The sequence below is a fragment of the Amblyomma maculatum genome, chromosome 7, assembly GCF_055883805.1.
Source record: "Amblyomma maculatum isolate TAMU_Amacu chromosome 7, ASM5588380v1, whole genome shotgun sequence".
NCBI lineage: Eukaryota > Metazoa > Arthropoda > Arachnida > Ixodida > Ixodidae > Amblyomma > Amblyomma maculatum.
Genome location: NC_139350.1, coordinates 95,756,011 through 95,783,837, shown reverse-complemented (window position 1 = coordinate 95,783,837; position 27,827 = coordinate 95,756,011).

Below are 27,827 nucleotides of genomic sequence, written 5' to 3'. Positions count from 1 at the left end.
ACCGACATGGAGCGACACAAAGCGAAGAGAACGGCTCTTCGGTCTCAGGTGACCCGCCTCCTTTCCGATATTGACTCCTGCATGAAGAGCCGCATGGACAATGTAAAAGAACTCAGTGTTTTGTTCGCGAGACTTAGCGCTCTGCAGACCCAGCTGAACGAAGTTAACGCCTCTGTCGAGACGCTAGTGCCAAAGAAAGAACCTGAGCATGACTATGAGGAATCTATCGAGTATGACGACCTGGTCGTTACATACATCGCGAAGCTCCAAGAGGAAATTCAAGAAATTCAAGGAAAGAGGCAGCCGAAAGAAGCATCACACCTTAGCGACGCAGCCACGACGAACGGGGCCTGCCAGGTGAAGCTTCCAAGGTTAGAGCTCATAAAATTTGACGGCAAAGAAGTGTCATGGCAAGAATTTTGGGAGCAGTTCGAGCAAATGATTCAAAAAAACGACTGTCTGACGACCTTGGATAAATTTGGATACCTAAAATCGGTGGTGACAGGCGAAGCAGCGAGAACGATACAGGGCCTCCCTCCCACATCGCAGTGCTATGACGACGCCATATTGCTGCTCACCAGACGTTTCGGCAAAGCGGACGCCATTGTGCAAGCGCACATGCGTGCGCTCTTGGACCTCGAGCCTGTGCGGAGCGCCCAAGACATACGCTCCCACCGGAGGTTATACGATACCCTCGTCTCTCGGATCCGCGGCCTGCAGGCGCTTGGCCAGCAGCAGGAAGCGCAAGGAACACTGCTCTTCCCCTTGTACAGCGCGCTCTGCCGAAAGAATTATTGCTCGACTTCCATCGGACCGTGGCGAGGGAGGAGGGGTTGGAAGCCATAACACGGAGTCCGGCCGGAGGAGGAATTCCGCTGCGGGACGACGACGCACCGGGAGAGTCAACAGAAAGAGAAACAGCTACAAAAGGTACGCTGTCATTACTTAACAAGCTTGTTGACTTTCTGAGGATCGAAGTGCAAAGCCGCGAAAACCTGGTTGCGCAGCAAAGTATGAGTAAGAAGCAGCAGGCGTCAAAGCCGAAGATGTTCAGCCCAGCAGAGAGCAAAAAAAATGCGTTGGAACGAAATTTAAATCGTCAGCAGCTCTACTTCACCAAACCGCAAAACCAAATTGTTGTTTCTTTTGCAAGGAGAGTGACCACGAAACTTCCGCTTGCTGTGCTAGCATTCCATTAGAAGAAATGAAGAAAATGCTACGATCGGGAAGACGTTGCTTTCGATGCGTGAAACCGAGTCACCGTGCTAACGAGTGCAGAAGCAAGATTAGATGCACAGTTTGTGCAGGACGACACGCGACAACCATGTGTGATCCGGAATTCACCCATCCGAAAGTCGAGGCTATAGTGAACGATGTGACGACTGTCCCCGTGAACTTTCAGTCTACGTCAGACGTACCTAAACAGCGAGAAGTACTGCTACAAACAGCAACGATATTGTGTGCCGGCGAACGTAAAGCCCTCTACTTACGTGCTCTCTTTGACAGCGGAAGCCAACGGTCATTCATTACTGAGAAAGCATCTGCAAAACTCGGTTGTAAAATTGTTGGAAAAGAAACGCTGAAAGTTGGTGTGTTCGGCGGACACCAGTCACAACGAGATTTTAACAGAGTGCTGGTGTCGCTAACCGCGCACAATAAGAAGATGTATCAGATCGACGTTCTTGAGACCAACATAATCTGTGAGCAAAGGATCCCGAACCCTGACCTCAAGTTTAAAGAATTACTTGGATCCCTGACTGCCGCTGACATAACCTGCGATAACGAAAGAGGTGACGTAGACCTGCTTATCGGCTCTGAGCACTAATGGGAACTTGTAACGGGAAGAAACAAGAAGCTCAACGGAAAACTGCGAGCAGTGGACACACCATTTGGGTGGTGTATTCAGGGCCCAGTAGGGTACAAGACTTGTGACTCGCAATGCATGCAAATCACTGCTCTTCGCGTATCACTTGCCGAGAGAGAAGCTGCAAACAGCTTGGAACGATTCTGTACTCTCGAGTCGATCAGAGTCACGGATGATGACAGCTGTGCGGAGCACAAGCTGCTTGATTCTTTCGAAGAGAATATCAGGCGCAATGGTTCTAGATACGAGGTAGCCCTTCCATGGAAGGAGAATATAGATTTAAATGACAACAAGGAAGTTGCTGAAAAACGCTTGTCACAACTGACAAACCGCCTTCGAAAAACTCATCTCTTGGAGAAGTACGACGCTGTCATCATACAGTACAGCATGGAAGGCATAGCTGAACCGACCGTAGAAAAAGAGGAAGAGGGAAAGCTGATCTACTACATGCCCCATCAGCCGGTTTTTCGGGAAACGAGTAATACAACGAGATTGCGAGTAGTTTTTGACGCTTCATCGCATGGACAGAAGGCAAACTCCCTGAATCAAAACCTCGAAAGTGGTCCGAATTTGACAGCCGACCTTGTAGCACTGTTACTAAATTTCAGAAGCCACAAAAAAGCTTTGGTAGCCGACATTGAAAAGGCATTTTTGCAAATCGAGATCAGAGAGAACGACAGAGATGCATTGCGCTTTCTGTGGCACCATGCAAAACCGGATGCAAATGGAGCAACAGGCGAGATACAGACTTGGCGAATGAAGCGAGTTCCCTTCGGAACCACCGCAAGTCCTTTCTTGTTGACAGCGACTCTCCAGCATCATTTGAAGATAATGGAACGAGACTATCCGAAGACTGCTTCGCTACTGGCGCAGTGCTTGTATGTGGATGACCTTTTAACGGGAGCAGAAAACGAAGACGAAGCGCTGAAGATCTATGAAGAAGCGAATACAATATTCAGCGCGGCATGTATGAAACTGCGCAAGTGGGCATGCAACAATCCGGCATTGAACGAGCGATTTGTGGCGGATGACTGCGAAGCAAGGCACCTCGGGTACCTCCCAGGAGTTCTCAAAGTGCTGGGATTGACATGGAACCCAAGCACAGATAACCTGACATTCACCCCACTGGCAAGCGATCAATCCGAGCCAGGTGCAAGCACAAAAAGGTCTGTGCGAGACTACGGCGAGACTCTATGACCCACTTGGATGGCTAGCTCCATTCACCGTCAGGGCAAAGGCTTTATTCCAGGAGTTGTGGCAGAGAAATGTGGAATGGGATGATATCCTACCTACGGATCTGGACACGAAGTGGGTGCAGTGGTGTGAGGAACTAAACGAATTGGAAAGAGTTCAAGTGCAGCGGTGCTACAAATCCGACACTGTCGAGCCTACCACGAAAACAGTCCTACACGTGTTTGCTGACGCCAGTCCTGTGGCATACGGAGCAGTGGCCTACATTTGCGTAACAGATGCGGATGGGATTACAACTTCGAGCATCCTAATCAGCAAGTCAAGGGTCGCCCCGAATAAACAACTGACTCTTCCAAGACTGAAACTGATGGCGTGCCTCTTGGCTGCCAGACTGAATCAATACATTCTGAAGAGCCTGATAGAGCCACCCCAAACGACGTATTTCTGGACTGACTCGATGATAGCACTGCACTGGATTGTAGGAGGTACCGTCGCAATGGAAGCAATTTGTGAAGAATCACGTAATGGAAATCAAGCGTCTTACCGATACCTCAGCGTGGAAGTATTGCCCAGGGTCAGAAAATCCGGCGGATATCATGACTCGAGGAGTTACAGCTGATCAGCTTGTTGAGAGCTCCACCTGGTGGGAAGGAAAGCACTGGATGAAGGCAACGGAAAACGCTTGGCCACAGATGTCTTCGCTTCCAAGGAACATTCCGCCAATGGAGGAAGAAAGACGAAGCGTAGAGGTCCTTCAAGCGACAAATACCACAGAAGTTCCCATGCTGTTGGACACAGATCGATACAGCCGTGTCACACGACTGTTCCGAGTGACTGCATGGGTATTTAGATACATCAAGAAGTTGCGACATCTGAGCAGTGACAAGGGTCCACTGAAGGCGGTTGAACTGAATGAAGCCAAAAATATTGGATACGGCAAACTCAGCGAAATGACCTGAAAAGAGAAATTGAGTGCGTGAAAAAAGGCGAACGCTTTCCCGCAGACTCGCCTCTCAGAAACATTCCAGTGTTTATTGACAACAATGGTATCATGCGCATAAGCGGCAGACTTCAACAAAACGGCAAGCCGTACAACGAACGTCACCCAGTTGTACTGTCAAGTCGACATCGACTGGCAGAACTGCTCGTGCGTCAAGCACGTCAGCAAGTGCTTCACGGTGGAGCAAGAGATAATCTGGTACAGTTCAGAGTGAGGCATCATGTTGTGCGAGCCCGTCAGCTAGTGAAAAGAATCATCAAAGGGTGCATAACCTGTCAGCGCTACAATGCCCGTACAGCCGCTGAAGTGACAGCACCACTTCCAACTGATCGAGTGAACGAGGCTCAACCATTTGAGGTAACAGGAGTTGACTTCGCGGGACCACTTCTGGTGAAAGGAGAAAACTCGCTTTACAAGTCCTATGTCACAATCTTCACCTGCGCTGTAACAAGAGCGGTGCACCAAGAGCTCGCAAAAGACATGTTCGCAGAGTCTTTTCTGATGAACCTCAGACGTTTCATCTCAAGATGAGGTATACCTCGGGTCATTTACAGTGACAACGCGCTTTCCTTTAAGAAGGCCAACAGAGATCTCCTTTATCTATGGAGCTCTATCCGAAAACCAGAAGTTCTTGACTACGTCGCAAAAGCACGAATCGAATGGAAGTTCATAGTGGAGCGCGCCCCATGGTGGGGTGGCTTTTATGAGCGCCTCTTCGGATCAGCCAAACTTGCGCTCAAGAAGGTGATCGGATCCAAGTTTCTGACCTTCGACGAGCAAACCACTGTACTGGCAAAAATTGAAGCAGTCTTAAATTCTCGACCTAAAACTGACGTCTACGACAAACCCGGAGAACCGGAACCCCTTTTCCCTTCATTCTTCTTTACGGGAAGACGCCTCACATCGCTGCCTAGCGTGGGGAAAATCGAAGCAGATGAGGTCAACGTATCAGTTCACAGACTATGGGTACGACGCCAGCAGACTACAGAAGCCTTCTGGCGCAGATGGACAAGAGAGTACCTCGAGGAACTGCGAAATGCGCAAAAAAAGAATGAACGCCAAAGAAAAACACTCAAGGAAGGGGATTTGATACTCCTTCGTGATGGCCTGCAGCCACGGCAACAATAGAAGATTGCAAGAACTGAGAAACTTTCCGGGAAGAGACGGAAAGGTGAGATCGTGCCTGCTGAAGCTACCTGGAGGATCATCTCTCAAGCGACCAATCCAACTCTTGTGCCCCCTGAAAATCACGTAAACGAAGAAAAATGACAAGTCATTTTCGGGGAGGAATGTGTTGCGAAACCGAAACCGAAACAAGACAGCCCCGAGTCGACAGACAAGCCGAGACGAGAAGGCTTCAAAGACAAAACCAGGGAGAGACGCTTGGGGCGGCAGTCGTCTGCTGTAACCAAAAATAAACGGATGTCGTTTGTGCTCTGTAACGAAGTTGTCTCATTTAACGAACGCGACACTCCACTGGCGTCAGTGTGTACCTCATTAGGGGCCGTCGGGTCGAAGTGACGCAGGACGGGCGGTGTCGTGAGAATGCGGCGCAACACGTTGAAAGCATCATCGCATTACGGTGACTAGAGCGAAAAGTCGGAACTACCCCACATAATCTGCGTAAAAGGGACGGCAATACCGACGAAAGTAGGAGCAGAAGCCTAGGAAGCTGTGAAGGTCTTTCATAGATCTCGGCTTGGGAAAGGCTGCGACAGCACGAAGTTTGGCCGGGTCTGGAGACACCCCTTCCTTGGAAACAACGTGGCCTAAAATGGTCGGTTGACGGGCGGCAAATGACACTACTTTAAGTTGAGCTGTAATCCGGCATCAGAAAGGCAGGTCAAAACGTGCTTCAGGCGGTAGAGATGAGTGTTGAAGTCAGTAGAGAAGAAGACGATGTCGTCAAGATAGCAGAGGCAGGTCCTCCATTTCAGTCCAAGCAAAATGGTGTCCATCATTCTCCCAAATGTCGCAGGAGCATTGCAAAGACCGAAAGGCATAACAGTAAATTCATACAGGCCATCTGGAGTAACAAAAGCGGTTTTAGAGCGGTCCGCCACTTCCATCGGGGCCTGCCTGTATCCAGAACGTAAATCTAGGGAGGAAACGAATTCAGTCCAGTGTGTCGTCTATGCGCGGAAGAGGATAGACGTCTTTCTTTATAACCTTATTAAGTCGGTGGTAATCTGCACAGAAGCAGATGGAACCAACAGCCCAAGGGCTGTTTGAGGGCTGAATGGCACCGTTCTGGAGCATCTGATCTGCTTGCTCTTTAATAACCTGGCGCTCTGTTGCAGACACACTGTAGGACCACTGTCGCAGTGGTGTGTGGTCTCCAGTGTCGATCCGATGAGGGACAGTTGAACTTTGGCCCAAAGAAGTTTGATGAGTGTCGAATGAGGAGCTGAACTGTTGAAGGAGGGCACGAAGTTGTGCTCACTGAAGCTGTGGAAGACTAGCGTCGATGGTGTGGCGGAACAGGTCTGTAGAAGAGGGAGGTGATACAGAAAGTGGAGGGCTGAGTGCAGCCATGGCGAGGCGCGACGCGTCGTCAGTCTCGTCAAGGAGGAGATATGCGATGGGTTTTAGGCTCCCGAGACATTCTCCGTGGTGCAAAGCAGTGGGGTAGTTTATCGGGTTAGAGAGCCAAAGCGGAAATAGTGAGTAAAGCATAGGGTAACGGAAGGGACTTTCGATGCAGAAATGTATCTGCTGGCGTGAAGAAGACAGTTTCATCGCACACAGAGTCACAAGTGATATTTACAAGCAGGGACGAAGAAGGAGGAATGTCGATGTCTTCGGTGACGAGGGCTTTAGCGGGTAAGCTAGAAGGAGCGTTGTCTGACACGGGCTCCTGCAACGCAGAAAATCCGCTTCAGCGCTAGTACAATCGAATATAGCGGCATGATGCGACAGGAAATCCCAGCCTAAAATTACAGCATGTGAGCAACTTGGCAGCACGACGAGCTCAATTATATGAAGGCATTTCTCGATCACTATTTGAGCTGTGCAGGCTGCTAAAGGCTTGATTTGCTGAGAGCTGACCGTTCGCTACGAAAGTCCTGCAAGTGGCGTCTTCACTTTCTTTAAAGAGCTACAAAGTTTTGAGTCCATTACCGAAACCGCAGCACCATGCAGTGTCAGTTAAGGCCATGACAGAAACACATTCGACGAAAACTTCTTTGAGATTGGCTGGCGATAGATGACGACTTGGAAAGTTCGACGGGGTCGCAGTTCTCGCCTTAGGGACTGCGGCCTCTAGTTTTCCTCACGTGAAGCATTCGGTCGACGTCGCATCGGAGAGATAGAGTGGCATCGCGGCGACGGTCAACGACGGTCAGAGTTGACTGAGCAGTCTGGTGAAAAATGACGGCTTGCCGGAGACTTAGTAGGCGCGGAATACTCAGGCGTTGAAGACCAGTACCCAGAATCTTGGGTAGGTGGTGGTGATACCGGGAGACGGTTTCGGCAATAGCGGGAAATATGCCCAGCCAGCCCGCAAATGTAGCAAACTGGCCGATTGTCTGTCGTGCGCCAGAGATTGCGTGGTCTTAGAACCGGTTGAAAATAGGGTGCTGGCGCTTCCACAGGCGCTGATGGTAGAGTGTAAGTTGGCTGCTGAGGTTGTGCAACCATTTCGGCATAAGTCAGAGGACCCGCGACAGGGCTTGGGGTGACATCGTAATATGTCATAGGAGCGGTGAGAGGTCTTGGAGCGGCGTCGGCGTAAGTCAGAGGAGCAGCAGCGACAACTCATGGCGAATGTACAGGTGGAAGCGCCTCAGCAACCTGCTCCTGGATAGCCTGCCGCAATGCCGGAGCCAAATGGTGTGGCTGCTCTTGAGGGCTAGGAAGCAGAAAAAGTTTACGCGCCACGTCTTCACGAATAAGTGCTTTAATTTGCTGCAGCAACGATGGGTTGCCGGCTGCAGGCGTCAGTCCGGCAAGCGATTAAATCTTTGCTTGGGGCTGACGAGTTAACACCCTCTGCTTGCGCAGCTTCCCGAAGCTCTGGCAGAGCGTGAAGATTTCATTGACGGTACGCAAGTCGCGCGCCGATAACATCTCGAAGGCATCATCGTCAATACCTATCAAGACGTGTTTGATTTTTGCAGCCTCTGACATATTCGCGTCCACACGCTTGCACAGGTCGACGATATCTTCGATATAGCTTGTAAAGCTTTCGCTGACCTGCTGCTTCCGCTCAGGCAAGCGCTGCTCGGCACGCAATTTCCTAACAGCCGGATGACCAAAACATTCTGCGAGCGTTGTTTTAAATGAATCCCATGTACGGATGTCGCTTTCATGGTAACGGTACCACAAGCTTGCCACGCCTGTGAGATAAAACATTACGTTGTTCAATTTAGTTTCGTCGTCACATTTATTGTAGAGGCTCACCCGTTCGTAAGAAGTCAGCCAGTCTTCGGCCGTTGTGCTCATCGGTCCCGCTGAAGATAGCCGGGTCCCGCTGCCGAAGGGAGCCGGAGCAGATGACAGTTGGGCCGGCCTGCGTGCCTTGATGTTAGACGACGTCTGGCATGGCAGGTGCAGGAATAGTGCGGCTACGGAGTTCCAGGACCAACGTTTCTAACCCGCGACTCCACCAAATGTAGGCTGGGGGTTTATTAAAGGTACTGGGCCATCTAGAAGGCCGTCAGGAAGAGCCAACGTACGCGCAGGTTCAGAGCACACACCGATAGCGATATCACTATATATATATATATATATATATATATATATATATATATATATATATATATATATATATATATATATATATATATATATATATATATATATATATATATATATATAGATTTCATTCGTATAGATTTCGTCGACGTAGCTCAGTTGGAAGAGCACTGGACGCGATATTCGGAGGTCGTGTGTTCGACTCCCACCATCGGCGCGTTGTTTTTCCTTTCGCTTTTCATTTAATATTCTTTATCCCGATAATCACTATAGGCCTAATTCTTTTCAAATACGAACAACCACACAGAAAAAAAATCCCCAATGTTTGCCTTAAACTCGTAGACTGTCAGCTCATTTAAACACTGTAATAACGAGCCCCTCATTTCTATTTCAATTATATGCATAATATACATACATCTCTTCTTCAAGTACTTTCACAACGTGCTCTACATCCTATTATCGTAATGCCTGCATGACTGCCAATGTTTCTACTGAGCCAAATGCTTTTTCGTATCTAATGAATGGTGAACGCTATATATAAGGGTTGGTTATATTCCGAGCACTTTTCTATCATCTGGTTGATGGTATGGATAATCTATAGTTTAGTACCCTATCCTAAAGCCTGCCATCCCCTTTCTTCTGAATTAAGACGGTAATGGTAATGTTTTGTTGTAGCTGATGACAAATTTCACTTCCGTTCCTACGCAAGCTACAACGCTATCGCAATATCCTAGGAAACTTGTATGCTTCGCCCGCGAGAGTCACAGGAGTTTTTCGGCCGTTGACAAAGTTGCCACTGTAAAACAGCCGCCCCTCCCTCCCCGCTGCTCTACTAGGCCACCTCGCCTCTCGAAATATTGCGGAATATAATTCCTAGTGCGTTGAATTGTTTTTTGTCTCCTGTCCTTGTGCGGCAGAACAATTTCGCAATATGGCATTGACACTGCTGCTGATTACAAAATTACACAAAACGTAATTGTAATATAATTACAAGTAATCAATTCCATACAACTCTGATAACGGGTTTGGCTAGGGAACCGCTTTCCGTTGCGTCAGTTTAAACTCTACATACGTACGCCACGTCTGAGCGTACCTGGCCTTTTTTGTATCTTCAGAAAGCGAGCTATTTTAAGAGTGACTGCGTGTCATCTATGTAATGGGGGATGGAAGGAATTTTGGAGCATCTAGCTGAGTGTAAATGGCAGTATCGAAACAGTTAAGAGGAGATGCTTTCTGTTCTGCCATAATATATTCATTGAAGAGACGAGTATATGGAAATGAGGAGGTTGTTATGAGATGCAAATGAAGGAATTCAACAGTCAGTGACACCAAGGCAAAAGTAGAAGAATGTTTTTTTATTTAGTTATTTGATAAGTTAATGGGAAATAAGTCGTATAAATACTTCATGGCTCAATGATTATAAATTGGAAACCAGGAAAGTGTTTTTCAACCATGAAATATTTCGACGTTTAAATGTCATTAACCGCACAAAAGAAAGAAAATAATTTCCTATATGCTTCCCTTAGTACCTCTAACTCTTGGCTACCTTCATGTAGACTAAATGCACAGTCAGGCATCTAAGTATATTTGTTTTTGTCTCCTGCTTTGTCTCTTGCGAATAAAAATAACCCTTTGATGAAATTTGTGCTCCAATCACACGGCTTCTACAAAGAAGCAAGGCACCATTGAACATTATGTTTATCAAGCTGCTTGTAGTTAACATTATGCAGAATTAAACCAAACTAGGCGCATTTCTTTGTGAATATATTGAAGAAACAAATGAATACCGTGAAAATACTAACGCGAAAAATTGTTATAAACAGCTCAACTTTGATCTTACGGGCGTGGCATTGTTACAACGAGCTTTTTTCAACCTTACGCAGTTGGAATGCGTTTAGGAATGGTGCTACCAATACGCATTAAAACGAAATAGATACGTTCAATTTCAGTATAGTCAGCACACTGAGCAGAAAAGCAACTCACGATATTGCTTGTCGATTATAGATGCTGTCACCGCGACTCCAGCGCACATAAGAAAGGCGACAAATCGCCAGATTATTGCTACCCCTAACAAAATTAAACGCAGGCTGCCTTTTTGTCACTGCATAATTACAATTGCGAGGTGGTCGCAGGTACGCCACATGAGTTGGTCGCATCGAGTGTGACTCAATTTGCCCTCCGTGAGGGAAAAACGGAGGCGTGGAGTAGTCCCAACGCTGAAAGCGGCGTTGAAGGCCTCGATGCACTTGTACGGGTCGCGGCCAGCTTCCAATAAAATATTCCTAAATTAATGTGTCCACGCAGAGCTTTTAAATTTGGCTCGGATGCTCACTAAGGCAACCTCTAAAAATTTGTTAGGTATTAGAATATGACCAGAGATATAGTCTACGGCTTTCTAAGGTAGCGTCACACAGAGCTGCGAGCATGACGCTAAAGCATGCATATTTCATGTACCCGCCGAGTCTCAGAGGAGCGCTCGATGACCCTCAGGAGAGATTCCATGGCCTCCTCGGAGCTGTTAAGCACAGCGGCTATCTCTGGCTCCTCTTGGAGCAATAGAAGCCGCTTGTCTGCCTCAGAGAGTGCCGTATGCTCCAGGCGGCCTCGGCGGCTCTCCACACACCTGCGCAGGCGCGAGGCTTGTGACTGTGCGACGCTCACATTTGCCCACGAGCTAGAAGAATCATATCAGTAATGTGTACGATACCCTTCGCTGCTTCTACGGCCTAAGCTCTACTACTCGGAGTGCAACATCGGATTTCGCATCGCAGACACCAAATGACCTTGACCTAATTAAGTGTAGGCGGTGCACACCCAAAAGTGAGACACAAACTGCACCTTCCTTTCCCGAAGAGCCAACTTGAACAAAGAACGCAAGAATCATTCACCGATTGAAACTGCCGTGTTAAAGGCGCTTGAGTGTCTGCCTAATACAAATCGCCAGACCGTGTACACCCATCCTAAACCATGCTTCATAGCAGGGCCTTTCCGTCCCTGTTTCCAGTTCGCGCCTTTTTCAGCCGTGAATGTCAACCAACTTGCCCAACTTTTTGCTCTTCAAAATAACTGGGCAGAATTGCATCAGGTTCTTCAGTGTCACAATAAAGCTAGCCTATTCCTAGTGGAACTTTCTGTTCTCTGCTGCCAAGAATAAATATAACCACGGAATGCTACTGGTGGCCGGTTGTAAACTATCAACTGTCGAAGTGCAAGGGCAGGCATTAGTTTTTTTTGCGGATAAGCTCCATTCTTCTATTTTCACAAGAAACGCATATTTTGCTGCAACACGCAAAGTGCAATCTCTGTGGACAATTAAGTTTTTTGCTTAGATGTAGCTATATCAGCCATTTAGGTTCTCAAGTACCGTAAATAAGTACTGAACAAGTTCATCGTGGCTGGTGCGCATTTTACACAGACATCCATCTGAATGGTGATGTTGCACGAAGCTCATTTCACTTTGATGTCAATTTTAAGCTGTGACAGTCATATTGCATCGAAGCTGTAAGCCATATTTTCTCGGCAGCGTCAGGCTGTTGCTATACAAACCTGACCTCAACAGGATTTTGACCTGGGGGGGGGGGGGGGGGGTCTTTTTGTTTTTTACCGTTGAGGTCGAAAAAACTTTCCAGAAAGTTTCCAGAAAGAGGAGAACTACAATTAGTTGAGCGCAATATTGTCAGAATAAGCTACATAGCTTATTCTTTCTTTAAAGGATAAAGATAGCTACAAAACATCAGGTACAGTTGTGGTTAATTTCTGTAGAGCTAATCTTGGTGTTGATATCTCTGATATCGAGCGCGCTCATAGAGTTGGCAGCCGAGGAAAAAAAATATCCCAGGCCACTGGTTCTAAGGTTTGCTAGCTTAAATACCAAAATCAAAATTTTGGCTAACGCTGTTAAGCTAAAAGACGTAACTGATAAAATGTGGATAGAGGAAGACTTCTCACCTCTCTGCGAACTCGTGCGAAAACATCTCCGTGATTTTGCTCGCGAAAATTGCAAAGAAAATAAAAAATATGCGCTTTTTTTTTTACAAAGTTTTCTTGGGCAAGGAAAAGAACTGCTAAGATTACACTGATGGCTGCGTTTGTCAGATATCAGCACAGGTAGAAGAGCAAAGAGGGGCAAAATGCGTCGCCACATCGCAATGCTCAAGCCTCATTTTCATTACTGTCTGGGAACTGTCGAAGCATTTTGAACAAACAGGGAGGTGTGGTAACCCTCCCACACACTTGCGCTGCCCATGCAATTGTGGGCAATGAGACATGGCTTAGGCCAGATGTAGAAGACAAGAAATACTTGCACTCAAAAGAATTCTTTTATCGACAAACACCGCCAACTAAGAAGAGGAGGCATCATTCTCATAGGCGTGCGAAAAAACATCAGCGCAAAAGTTATTCATATTGATAGTGAATTTGAAATTTTCTTTTTGCCTGTTACCTGGCAGCCGCTACGCTCGTGATTGGTGCCTGTTACAGACGTCTGTATTATTCTATGAACTTCGGCGACGAACTGTGTGACGTATTATCACATGTGCAATACGAGTATGCAAATGCAGCCATTGTCATCCGGTGATTTCAATTTTCCTCATTTGCTGCGGCGAGTTATTCCGACCCTATACGAGCGCCTCACGAATGATTGTAGACTTTCTTATCTTATTATCACTGTTTCAACAGACACAGACTGTTCTGGCTCCGACACGCGTAGATGCTATCACAGATTTGGTTCTTATAACACACCCCGAAAGTATTAGTACGCAAGTGATAGTGTGCATCAGCGACGATCATGCAATTCACCGTTTATTCAGGTGTTCCATACCTAAGAAATTTCTACACGACAAGCTTATTTATGATTACGCCAACACGGATCGTGATTGACTGAACAGCGAGTTTGAAATGTTTCGTAGTTCCTTTTCGCAAAGCTATAAATATTTTACTGTGTCTGAAAACTGGACTACATATCGAGATGAACTAAAAAATTTACAAGAAAAAATATAAAGAAAAGGTGCATTAACAACAAGAAATGACTAGCCATGGCTCTGAAGAGATATAGAATGTTGCCTAAATTAAAAGAAACGGTTGTACAGCAAAGCCTCACGTAGTGAGGCTGACAATGACTGGTCGTAAAATTTGAATTTTACAAAGGTATACAAACTAGAAATTGAGAAGGCCAAAGATACCTTTTATAACAATAATGTGCCAAACGTTTCGAGAACCAACCCACAAAATTTTGGAGGCCCATTTCACTAGGCCCTTCGAAGGATCTTCGGAATTTTAAGCATGAATCTGGTAATTCTTTAGAGCCCGAGGAAGTTGCATGTTAACTCAATGACTATTTTTCCAACGTTTTTCAGGACAAAACATCTTCACCTAGTTTAAGTCCTTGTAGTACAACCGCCGTGCCTAGCGTTGCCATAAACACAGGATGTGTCTTTAAAGCGATTGAATGATTGCCATCGTCTTGCAACCCTGGACCTGATATTATAATTGCTAAGCTGCCAAAATGATAAAATACATTTCAGCTCAAATTCTTGATTGCATTTTTCAACAATCGCTCGCTGAAGCACATGTTTCAGATGAGTGGAACATTGCCTACGTATTTTCCGTGGTTAAAACAGGTGATAGAATTAATCAAACTAATTATTGGCCCATATCTCTTACATATATAGCGTGCGAAGGCTTGAGCATGATTTTCTGCGTGGCCGGTCGTGTAAAACCCAATTCTTCGAGTTAACCACAGAAATACACTACAGTGTAAACAATTTAGAACAGACTGACGCCATATTTACTGACTTCGAAAAAGCCTTTGACCGCGTGGCACATGAAGACTAGTACTTAGAATGAGGCACAATAATATAATATCGCAGTACAGTTAACAGGGTTGAGGAATATTAAGTAATAGGCGACAGGCCACAGAAATAGAGCATGCCCTATCTTGATTTCAGGCAATAAAATCTGGTGTACTCCAGGGTTCCGTCTTGGCACTCACATTATTCCTGATTCACATAAATGATGTCTGTCTTAACACTGCTTCTTCGCTCAGATTTTTTGCAGCTTATTGCATTATTTATCACTCTGTGACTAGGCTCACCGAATGTTTACTACTCGAGAATGACCTACAATATACCTTACCAAATGGTGCTCTGAATGACAGATGACTATTATTATTAAAAAACACTAAACTGATTCGTTTCTCAACACATAGTAAGCAGTTTACTACACGTACACGATCAATAATCTAGAAATTGAGAGCACACCCAGTCACAAGTACTTAGGAGTATACCTCTCGGCCAAACTGTCATGGAACACGCATATTGGCTACATATTAGGACACACTAACAAAACCCTCCGTTTCATATGCGACAGTCATTACGTCATAGCAACAAAGACACTAAACCGCTCGTTTATAACACAATCATTCGGCCAAAGGTCGAATACGCCTCGACTATCTGGAACCCTCATTAATCATACCTCAGAGCTAAACTCGAATCTCTGCCGAACAAAGCTGCGCGTTTTATTGCATGCAACAATTCCTCGTACCCCAGCATCTCTTTAAGTGCAAGTTACGTCTGGAGCTTTTAGAAACTAGGCGAAAAATTCATCGCCTAATGTTTTTCTGCACGTTTTACTATAACCCTTTAAATTACAGTATCGAGAAAATCAAACCGGCCCCTCAAATCTTTCCTCGCAGCGACCTTGATCACAAAGTAGAACCTTCTTTTGCGCCAACAAACTTGGTAAGGTTTTCATTCCTTCGTCTGGTAATTCATGTATGGAACTATCTCAATAAAGAAATTGTTTGCACAACGAACCACGATACATTTGTAAAATCTCTAGTAACGCTATTGACTGCTTATTCAAAATTGCAGACCAAATGAGAGCTGCGCCTCTTTCTAGTTTTTACGCTGGTTTACTTTTCTTCTTTTCTTCTCTAAATTCCATGTGGTCTTGTTGCCATCGACTTGCATGTAAATTTTGTTTATGTTATTCATGTACATCACGTTTCCACTTATTTTGCTTCCATTGTTAACATGTGCTGACACTATGTAATGCTTTAACGATAATTTAATGACGCCTCTCCTAGAAGCGAGTTTGAAGCCTCCAAATGTCGACCAAGCCAAATGATCGCCATTCTCTTCATCGTATTGCCGACACAGGAGGTCAGAGAAATGGGCGGGAGATTGGAAAGAGCTGGAGGTTTGCCAGGTTTAGAAATGAAATAAATAAATGAGGAAGCCCATGACAAGGGCAGAAGCCGATGCTGGCTCTTTCGCGTTGTTGGGAAGATTGCGAAGAGCGGATAAAGTGATTCCATCCTCACCGGGAGCCGACCGAGTGGCGTTAGCAAGAATTGTGCAGCTTCAAGCTCGCGCAGTGTAAAAGGAGCATCGAGGTCATTGCCTGCATATTCCAGGTAAAAAGGGGAGAGAAATGGTGGGAGATTAAGATCTCTAAAGGCTTTGTGGCTAAGGTTTTAGCGAGATTCGGGGTAGGGGCAAGGGGGGTACGAAGGAGGGTTCGAAAAAGCTCCAGGTTGATTTTCTATGGAGCACCGTATCAAGATTGTTGAATAGAGTATTCCGTCGAGAATCCCCTAGCATAGCACACTATGCCACGATATCGTCTCGTAACTTTGAAAGAGATCTCAAGGTCTGCAATTGAAGGTTGCGGGGTTGCAGTCTTGCTGTTCAGAGAGCTTTTTGCGATGCTTCTATAGTCTGATGAGGTAGGGGGTTGGGTTCAAAAGTGTTATAAACAACGGTCTCCGTGAGAGTAGAGGACGAAGTCGCTTGGAGAAGGGCTTAGCTCACTCCTCATAGGACGTGAAGGAGGCACAGGAGGAGAGAGAGTGCAAGGCATGCTAGTTGGTATGTAGAATGCGCTGCTTGCGAGTGAGGATCCGATGAGGGACGGAAATGGAATTAATGTAGTGGTCACTAAGAAGGGTATTGGCTGTGGCTGACCACTGGAGGGAAGCAGGACCAGAGCAGTAAGTGAGGTCAGGGGTTGTACGGCATTGGGAGTATATGCCCACCCTTGTGGGTACTCCGGGGTTGTTGAGGAGAGTGAGGTGAGCTTGCTGGGCCACGGAGTGGAGTAGGCGGCCGGCACGAAAGGTCTGCAGATAACTTCATAGTGTGTGTGTGTGTGTGTGTGTGTGTGTGTGTGTGTGTGTGTGTGTGTGTGTGTGTGTATGTGTGTGTGTGTGTGCGTGCGTGCGTGCGTGCGTGCGTGCGTGCGTGCGTGCGTGCGTGCGTGCGTGTGTGTGTGTGTGTGTGTGTGTGTGTGTGTGTGTGTGTGTGTGTGTGTGTGTGTGTGTGTGTGTGTGTGTGTGTGTGTGTGTGTGTGTGTGTGTGTGTGTGTGTGTGTGTGTGTGTGTGTGTGTGTGTGTGTGTGTGTGTGTGTGTGTGTGTGTGTGTGTGTGTGTGTGTGTGTGTGTGTGTGTGTGTGTGTGTGTGTGTGTGTGTGTGTGTGCGTGCGTGCGCGCGCGCGCGCGCGCGCCTGCTTGCGTGCGTGCGGGGAGGGGGGATGAAAGTCTGCACCTGATTTATTCGTGGTAGTTTTTTTTTTCTTTTCTTGGAACGCGGCGGCGGGCAGAGCAACAACTGCGCGCGCGCACGTTAACAAGCGGTCGAATGGTGCACGGAGTTGACGGCGCGGCTGCGCTGCGCGGAGGTTTTGCCAAGGCCTCCAAAAGGGTGCTGGCGCACAACGTGGTGCAGCGCCCCATGGCCGTTGTTGTCTCCCCTGTATTGGATAGCGCGGACAGCAAGGACTCATGCCGCCGTACCGGCCGACTACTCGGACATGACGACGTAAGCATTTAGACTGGGAGCGAGCAGACTATTTTCGGGAGTCGCATGTGCAGGCGAAGCACCAGAAGAAGCGACCACTTGCGTGCCGCCGACGTCGCGTAATGTGGCTAAGGCAGCGCAACAAGAAAAAAGCGTTCTGCTACTCTGCCGGCTGAGCTCGGCCTATTGTGACCACACTTTTAACCTAGTGATTACGCGCCAGATGTCGAATACAGCTGCATTGAAGTACAAACGCGGCAAAGTTCATTGTATATTGCAGAAAAGCCCGCATCATCAACGTTGGGTGTGAGCGAAAAAGTCACACTGGGGCTAAAATTTATTAGAATTCACGAGCAGGTAAAAACAAAATGTCCTGGCTGACGTCATGTTTCCCTGCAACTAAATGAAAGTAATATAGCTGAAATTAAATTGCGCTATTTGGAGTTTTATTTCAGGTCATCGGAATACAAGCCTGCCCATAGACTACAGACACTCGTCCGTAATTACGTTTAAAAAAGAAGTGTAGGTACTTAAAGCGCGATGCGAATGGGACCCGGTAACGCTATCGCGTTCGCATCTTAGAAGCGTTCGTTTGAGTAAAGCAGGCTTTGCGGTCTGTCTGACTATGGGCCACGTTACGAATGTCATTCACGGACACTTCTGTATTGCTGAAAGGCTGCAGAGCTAGTTTTACGTCAAACTTCGGAGACACTCGTGCACCATTATCAATTTGTCCTGTGCTTCAAGTTTAGCTTTCGGATTTCATTTTTCGTCTTTAAAAGGGTATGACACATTGCGGCTCCCCTCGCAGCTCGCCATTCGCATACATGCGCTTTGCTCCTCGCTCAAACGACCACCCCTTCCATCGTGACAGCAAAAAATATATAACCAATCCGTAAAACGTGCCAGCGTGGTATGAAAATGGCGTGTATAACTCGCAATGCAAGGGCGGGGTTAGACTCCCACTTGAAGTTGAGGCTATATGCGTACCTGAGTAATCTTCACTCCTGGTTACAAGCTAATAAACTATCACTGAATCTTTAAAAAACTCAGTACATCGTGTTCAGGCCTTATAAGGCCACAGAGCGCCATGCGCTTAACCTTCGTTACTTTAATACAGCGATTGAAAGTGTCACTCGCCATAAATGTCTGGGTGTCTGGTTCAACGAGACACTGTTGAAATACTCATATTTCGAAACTTGCGTCCAGCTCGAGCAGAGTAGTTCATTGCCTTTACCGATTGAGTAGCATCATCCCCACCTGGCTAAAGATATCAATATATTATGCACTTTCTTATTCCAGAATCTGTTACTGTATTCTGATGTGGGGAACTACAACATCCCGTAATTAAAATATGAAATTAGGCTACAAAAGAAAGCACTGAGAGCAACTGAGGGATATTACGGCCGACCACAAAATTTACCAACACAGCTTCTGTTCATTGAGTATAGCATTCTCCAGGCAGATCCGACATATTTGTTTTGACTGTTTAAACACATCCATAAAAACCGATTATACGCTTCTATAACCGACATTTCTTCCACAACGTACCATTTCAGAACGCAAATGCAACTAGTTACTAAAATCCGGTCTAATTTTGGTAAACAGACACTACGATATCAAGTTCCTATAGCTCTTAATTTACATTGACCTCTTCAGTTCAATTTTTCAATAAAACGGTTCAATGAGAACACCAAACAATACATGATAAATAGTAATCTTAAATTTCCATAAAATTGCACAAGTGATTCCCTGACAGTTTCCGTGTGTGTTCTGCAAATTTCGCTATTCTGTCTCACGATTGCTTTTATTACTTTTTGAATTTGATTTATGTTCCGCGAACTATGATGACAAGCGATTGTTGGAATTGCTTTTTTTTTTTGCTGCTTTGCTTCATATTTTTGTAATAAGCCAGATATGCGTTCTTTTTTTTTCTATCCTTCTGAACTGACATGTACAAATGCAATTATTTTCTTTTGCCACTGTCCTGCGAACTGTATATGGGTGCTGAGGCCTTTGTCAGGCAAGCCAGCCTTCTGCCTCAGCTTCCCCTTTCCATGAAAGAAAAAAAAGAATTGAAATGAATTGAATATCCGATATCAAATGAGCTATACCAGAGTTTGCAGCTCCTACCGGCTCGAAGATGTGATATGTGACGTCACACAACACGCCGTCCAATCAGTGCCCTGCCATGTCACCAGACAATGGCGACGCCAGATTTTCTTGAGAACGGAACCTTTAACGCTGTCGTATTAAATTAGTCCCCGTTGAGAGGCATATAGTGCCCGAATCATAACGGCGAGCAGCGACATCTGCAGCAGCTCGGTGTTTTTAGTGGGTCCCAATACGACTGAAGCCTAAGAAGAATGTCGTAGCGAAGGACTCCAGGCAATTCGTCCTGCTCTTTGCTTGCCTTGACATCACACAGTGCACGGGCACCTTGTGTTTCACATGTGGCTGCCTCGAACAAACCCGGATATCGAGGCTCAAGCTCCTCTGGTCGAGCTCCCTAATAGCCCAGCACTCCTTCAAGCGGTGGCACTAAAGCGTGGCTAGTGCTGATCATATATATGCAACTCTGGTGGGAGTTTAGTGGCCTGAGGAAGCATTTATTTACTCCTCTGCACTACTTACGCCCAATGGAATTACTGCTGAGATATTATTCTAGGCGCCTATGGTACTACTTGTTAAAAATGCTGCCTGGTTGTGGTCAACCGGTGGGAGTTTGTTTCAGGGCCTGGTGGCCTCCTCTTAAACCAAGTTGGGACACATTTGTTTTTTGGAGAGATGAACACTGCAAGAGCGGTTCGGCACTTCGACGTCGGCTGTTGAATTAGAGCTCCTTATTCGTGAGATTAACGACGAAACGCACCCATGTAAGAGGGCTGCGGCTAATACCCCTGCAGGCTTCCTAGAAGTAAACATCGAAAACTGCACGAACAACAGGGGACGTTCCACGTAAGGATGAGGGTGGAGCTGGTGAACACTCAGTTGTTACGGTTACATGTAATATTAATACCCACTAAAGTAGAATGTTGGACAGCTGTCGCTGTAGCACAGTCTGTAAGAGCACCAGACGCGATATTCGGAGGCCGAGTGTTTTGTTCCCACCAGAGATGCGTCGTTTTAGTGCGAAAGCAATACTACTCTAGGTTTCGAGCCTTCAGCGTAGCTCGGCCGGTAGCCATGTCTTACCCACGCGACGCTGTGAGGTTACACCCCACGTGACACTAGGCCATGTGGCCTGCCAGAAGCTGCCAACTTGGGTCTCTCGCTTCACATGGGACGGTTATGTCAAAAACAGCCTGCTAAGACCTTAGGATTCACGCTACCTCTATAGGCTAATAAGGCACGTTCATACGGTTTGGTTAAAGGGGGTTTTATATGTGGGCTAAGAAGAAGAAAAAGAAAAGAAGAACGCTCGGTCACCCGCAGCTAATGCTTTCTCTCAATATTTGGTTCAGCTGCGTTGAACCCTTTTAATTTTTTCCTTCTACTTTATGTTTATTTATATTCATTTCTAACATAATCACAGCCTTAATTCAAGACAATAGCAAAAAAAAATACCTACGCTTTCCTTGGTCTTGCTGACTGCTGGCTTAATTCTTTAATCCACGTGAAAATTACCTTGCGTCCCTCTCGAAAGAATTTCCAGGTTACGCGCCTGCCATACCATACCCCATATTACTCCTCACCATAACATATCTCATGAAATACCGTCCCATACCTTACAGTACCGTATATCTGAGGGTATACGGTAATGTATACATATTCCTTCTTAGAAAACAGACAGTTCGTTGCCGTGGCAAAGGTAAAGCACTCAGAGGGCCTCTCGGCGGGCCTTTTAATCTACTCACCTTGAAGCCGGCACCTCGTCCACAGATTTCTGCGCAGAAGCTTGTGGAGCGCCCATGGGCTCCGCGCCAGCCACTTTCATTTCCCCAACGGGGCCGCGATGAAAGCGCGGGGGTGGCTGGCCGGCCGCCGTCACAGCCTTGTCACCCTGGGTTGCCCTAGCGTTGCTCATTGCCGTGCACTTCTGCAGACCGACTCCGCCTGTGGCAGGAACCGGAAACCGCTGATGAGCGGTGACGTTCTTGCTATCCTGCCATTTCGCCCCGCCCAATTTTTGGAATTCGTTTGAAAGACCATTGACACCAGTGACCAACGGTTGAAGCGTGTGGCAGGTGTGGAATCTAAAAAGAAAATAAAATACGTCCTAACATTTTGACCCTCGATGCGAATTTTGCCACGAATTCGGCAGGAGCAGTGAAAGATGAAAGAAACAAAAGACGACGGCAAAGAAATCATAAAAGGCTTTGCTTGTCTCTCTTTTTCGTCCCTAAACGATCTCGTTAAGCACGTTCCGCCCCGCCAGCGCGCGTGATATGCCGGCATTAGGTTTGTAGACCTCGCTTGCTTGCTTGCTATCGGTATTATGACGGGCCTGCGTGATCTTTTGGACTGTGTGCACGTCCCGCCTGCGCCTTTCGCCCTCTGTTGGAACTTACTGATTAAGATTTGGTGAGTGCCTTTAACATCGCCTCTCTTCCTACGGTAGTTGTTCGGATGTGCTTATGGCGCGCCGATCATCCTGCTGTAGCTAGGAGAAGCGGCGCAGCCAGAAAATATGCTCTGGAGGGGCTTCAGAAGAACAATTCACGTGGGGGACCTACTTTTACGCTCAAATAATATATATATATATATATATATATATATATATATATATATATATATATATATATATATATGGAAATATTGCGGGTATAGCATGTCCAAGCAGCAAAATGTAAGTTCGATACGACAAGAAAAATGCGTCATATGATAGTATACATTTGCACAATAAAAATAACCAATGCACATTTGAAAAAATACAAAATGGCGAGTTCGTAAGACATTGAATTATAATGTTATGCCTAGAAAATAAACAACTGGTGCGTGTTTCTGCAAATACTTATAATACGGTAAATTTTATGATTCTTGGGATTGATGTCCAATTGGAAAGAATATGTCTGACCAGTTTCCCCTTTTGGCCAAGCCCTATTGGGGCGGTGCCTAAGTGAAATAAGCCGAATGTGAGGCACGTGTTAAGGGGTGACAGGGCTTCTGGTGGGCCGAAATTGCGAAAAAACATGACTTTTTGAAAATAACATTTTGGTAACCTACAGCTTATCTCCCACATAAAAACTAATTTATGCCCTCCCTGGGTAATTAGTTCTAATCTATAAGGGGCAAATGAGCTGGAAAAATCCCGCATCGGCATATTCTCGTTCTCTCAAAGCACACATTTTTTATTGTTTGCTGGTTTGCAAGGACATCTTCGCATCTGAAGCAATAAAGGAATAATTTTTATTGTAGCGCACTTCACAATTGTAGCAACTTCAACAACCTGTCAAAAAGTAGCTCCTGCGTTTAATTCCTTACACTATATATGTTGTGTCTTGCGCGTAGACGGGGTAACAATGAACTGCTCAACCAGTGCGCGATTCCGCCGCGGTGCTCTGTTCGCAAGGGTTATGCGTGTCAACGAAGGACCAACGACCCTCTCACATTCCCTTCCTCCTTTTTCCCTGCCCTCCCCTGTCTGCACCGACCAGCCGCCATGTCTAGAGGGAGATGACTTCTGGCCACGCCGATGAGCGGCCAGCAGCGCCCGCCGCTCGAGTCGAGTTCTAATGAAAGTTCTTGTGTTCGCGAACGCCTTGTTTCTTCAAGCAAACCGCGGACATAACAGTGGCGACGGAGTAGCAGATCCGAGCCCAGCGTTAAGCTACGCCATACAACAATCATGGCTATGCTCACGTTTCCTGGACAGATACCGGAATTCAACGGTTCCTCATGGACATCGTGGTTTGGACGCCTTCAATTCTATTTTGAGGCAAACAACATCACGGAGAATGCCCAGAAGAGGGTCCACCTGCTTACGCTGTGCGGGGAGGAGACGTACGACACCGTTTCCGCTCTAGTCCAGCCAAGCACTCTAGCTGCCGTGGCCTACGACGACATCGTAGCTGCACTGCAGAAGCACTTTGATCCACGGCTATCCGAAGTCTAAAGCCGGACTCGCTTCCAAAGACGTGACCAGTTGGAGGGAGAAACTGCAAGTTGCTACGTTGTGGCCCTAAGAAACTGACTGCCGACTGCGACTTTGGGACGCTGACTGCGAGCACAGCAGCCGCGGAACTGTCAGCCGAAGCACCTCATCCCTATCGCCAGCTAACCCCACAATGCTCCCCATGAGCATCATGCTGCGTGATCGATTCGTGAGTGGACTGCATAACGAATCCTTGCAACAGCGCCTGTTCGCGGAGAAGGACCTGACGTTCACGAAAGCCTATGACATCGTCTTGCGAACGGAAAGTGCGGGGAAGCAGCAGCGAAAAATGGGGCAATAAGTCGAGCCAGTGCACCAGATTTCGAACAACCAGAGCCATAACATGAAGAGAAGTTCGAAAAAACTTCCAAATATCCAACGCTGTTGGCGCTTTGACGAGCAGCATAATCCGCAGATGTGCCGCTTCCACTACGTGCAACTTTTGTCACAAGCGTGGGCACATCGAGAGAGCTTGTATAACGAAAAAGAAGCCGGGTAAATCAGCCCAGCCACGCAATCATAACGTAGACGCTTCAGAAATCTCGGCAAAATTGAGAAGCAATGGTTTCAATCCCCTCCGTGAGCGATGTACGACCTAAACACCGTTGCCAACATCGGCACGCGTCAGAAAATAATGACCTGCTTGACCATCCATAATGAGCTGATCCAGTTCTAAGTCGACTTTAGAGCTACATGCACCATTATCAGCGTGGACACCTTTCGAACAACGTGGCCGGAGCACGCACCCAGACTAAAAGAGAACGACACGCACTTCAGAACGGGCTCAGGTTAGAGCTGGCCGCATCTGGGTAGCGCCGACGTCGACGTTGTATACAGCAGGAAGAAATGCAAGCTGCCACTCTTGATTGTTAAAAGCAGTGGATCCAGCTTCCTGGGAAGGAACTGGTTTGACGCACTTGTGATCACCATTGGCGGCGTCCACCAGACTGGAAGGAAGTCAGTGGTGGAGTGCCTTCAAGAGAAGTACAAGACAGTCTTTTCCGATGACATCCCAAGACACGAGGGACCTCCTGTCGACCTGGAGTTGCTCAACGACCCCAGTCATAAATGTTTCAAAGCAAGGTCAGTACCTTTTGCCTTAAGATCTGCAGTTGAAGCGGAACTTGATAAATTGCGAGAACAAGGCGTTATTGCACCAACACAATACTCCGAATGAGCGACACCACTCATCGTAGTTCGGAAGAATAATAGCACCCTACGACTATGCGGAGACTACCGGAGCACAGTGAGAAGATTTACCAAGCCGCTCTCTTACCCGCTACGAACGCCAGAAGAGTCATCGGCACACTGCGCGGAAGAAAAAGTTTCACCAACGTGGACCTTACGCAAGCGTGCGAGCAGCTGAAGGTGAGAGAATCAACATAACAGTCGCTTACCATCAATACGCTGAAGGGCTTCTACAAACTCAAACAACTGTCATTTGGCATAGCGGCAGCACCAACAATCTTCCAAAGGTATATGGAGACAATACTTCATGGAATTCCGTGAACATGCATTTATCTCGATGATGTAATCGTCACAGGAGCACCAGACGAGGAGCATGCTGCACGTTTGGAACAGGTGTTCGAGAGGCTAGCTAACGTAAACTTACATATAAGCAAGGAAAAATGCTGTTTTGTGGTACCCAAGGTGAAATTTCTTGGTCACGTAATTGATGCTGAAGGCATCCATCCAACTGATGAAAAGGTGCGAGCACCAACTAACAAGCAGGAACTCCAATCCTTTTATAAACTCCTTACATTCTATGACCGGTTCCTAGAACAGCGAGCAACTGTGGCCAATGACCTGTATAAACTATTGCAAAAAGAGGTCCCATGCACCTGGTCGCCAAGCCATCAGTAGTCATTTGTTGCCCTGAAGCAGCTTCTTTTGCAATGCACAGTCCTCAAACATTACGATGAGAGCAAGCCCTTGATCATAGCCTGCGACGCATCACCCTACGGCGTAAGTGCTGAGTTCTTTCACAGGCTGACAGTCAAGGAAGAGAGGCGCCAATTGCTTTTGCGTCACGCGTTCTGTCAGCAGCAGATCGCAACTACTCTCAGCTCGATCGCGAGGGGCTGGCTGTAGCCTACGCGGCCGCACACTTTCGCCAGTATATCGCTGGGCGAAACGTAACTTTCATAACAAATCACATGCCACTGCTAGGAATTTTAGCGCCCCAGAAGTTAATACCGCAGATGTTGTCACCACGCATGACACGCTAGTGCATCAAAATGTCAGCATATGAAAACGACTTTGTACACCGACCGGGGAAGAAGCACCATAATGCAGACGCACTGCGCCGCCTACCACTGAGCACGTCCCGCGATGAACCGCCTAACTAGGGAGACATGGTAATGCTCGAGCTAGGCCTTGCCAGAGCCGCCGATAACAGCAGATACAGTTGCTACGTCGACGCAAGAGGGCCCATCCCTATCGAAGCTTTTCAACGCCATTCAAGAAGGCAACGTGAGCTGACTAAAGGGAGAAAACGTCAACGCCTACCGCAAGGGAGCTACGGAGTTAAGTACGCACCGCGGTTGCATCACCTGTGTGTCACCAGTTGTTGTCCCACCAGCTTTACGCGCGCAAGCTATGTCATTGCTTCATGCAGGCCATCGAGGCATTGTTGCTATGAAGAAGTGCGCCCGACGTTTTATGTGGTGGCCTGCAGTCGACAGCGACATCGAAGCAAGTACTCAGAATTGTAAGATATGTCAAAACAACCAAAAGGTACCACCAAAGGCCCAGCCTCACAGTGACAGAAGGCAAATGAGCCCTGGCACACTAATCATGTCGATTTTGCAGGACCGGTCGAGGGAAGCACGTTTCTTGTTACTAAATTGTACGAGGAAGAACAGATGGCCAAAGTAACGTCAGCTGCGGTCATTGATGCGTTGAGATACACTGTTCGCCACATTTGTGCTGCCAATAAAAATTGTCTCTTGATAACGACAGCGCCTTCGTGTCAGCGCAGATCAGGCAGTTTTTCAAACAAAACGGTATCGCAGCCGTCACATCGACTCCCTACCATCCCGCTAATAACAGCCAGGTAGAAAGATACGTGGCAGAGCTCAAGCGAGCTGTATTGAAGGAACAAGCTGGGTCATTTCACCTACGCATCGCCCGCTTTCTCTTCAAACAGCACAGCACGGTGCAAAACACAACAGGCCGCTCTCCAGCGCAGCTCATGTTCGCACGCAAGCTGTGAACCCATCTGAGCGCCGTCCTTCCGGAGCCAGCACCTGAAACTAGGTAGAAGGAAGACGATCTTCCCCACATTAAGAAAATGAAATAAGGCCAACGCGTTCTCGCTCAGGAATTCCACGGACAGCAGGCGTAGGCCCCAGCTGTAATTGACAGACGCATTGGGAAGAGATCCTGGCTCCTAAACATGGAGAGGGGCATTGCTCGCCAACACCTCGACCAGCTTCGTCTTTTGCAGGCACCGCCGTAAAAGACACCGATCCAAACAAGCAGTCCTTCGGTCCCTGGTACCGTAGCTTGAGATATCGAGGCGGATGACGCGTCGCTCCAGCGCGCAAGGTGTACGCCAAATACAGAGACTGCAAGCGCCTGTTCTGATGCCACGGCCGTACTACAGAGCACATCCACTCGTGCATGCCGGCCTCCTGGCCGCTACCAGCCCCTTTTCTAAGGGGGGAAGAACTGTGGTGTCTTGCGCGTAGACGCGTAGACAGGGGAACAATGAACCGCTCAACCAGTGCGCAATTCCTGCCGCGGTGTTGTGTTCGCAAGGGTTATGCGTGTGAACTAAGGACAACGACCCTCTCACATTCCCTCCCTCCTTTCCTCCTGCCCTCTCCTGTCTGCAGCGGCCAGCCGCCCTGTCTGGAGGGAGATGACTTCGGACCGCGCCTATGAGCGGCCGCCAGAGCGCTCCTCTCGAATCGAGTTCTAATAAATAGTTCTTGTGTTCGCGAACGCCTTGTTTCTTCAAGTCAACCACGGACAAACCAATATACTATCTAGCCACGCGTTAATAATAGTTTGTTATTGGTGTTTTTTTTTTGCATGCACAAGGGAGCGAAAACGTCGAATATTTGAAAACTAATATAGGTATCAAAGAACTGGTTACGACTGTAAAATTTCATTGCATTTTGTCCGTGTTAAGAAAAATGTAAGAAGAGCCCTTTCCCCCTTAATGAAATCGGTTCCAATGCT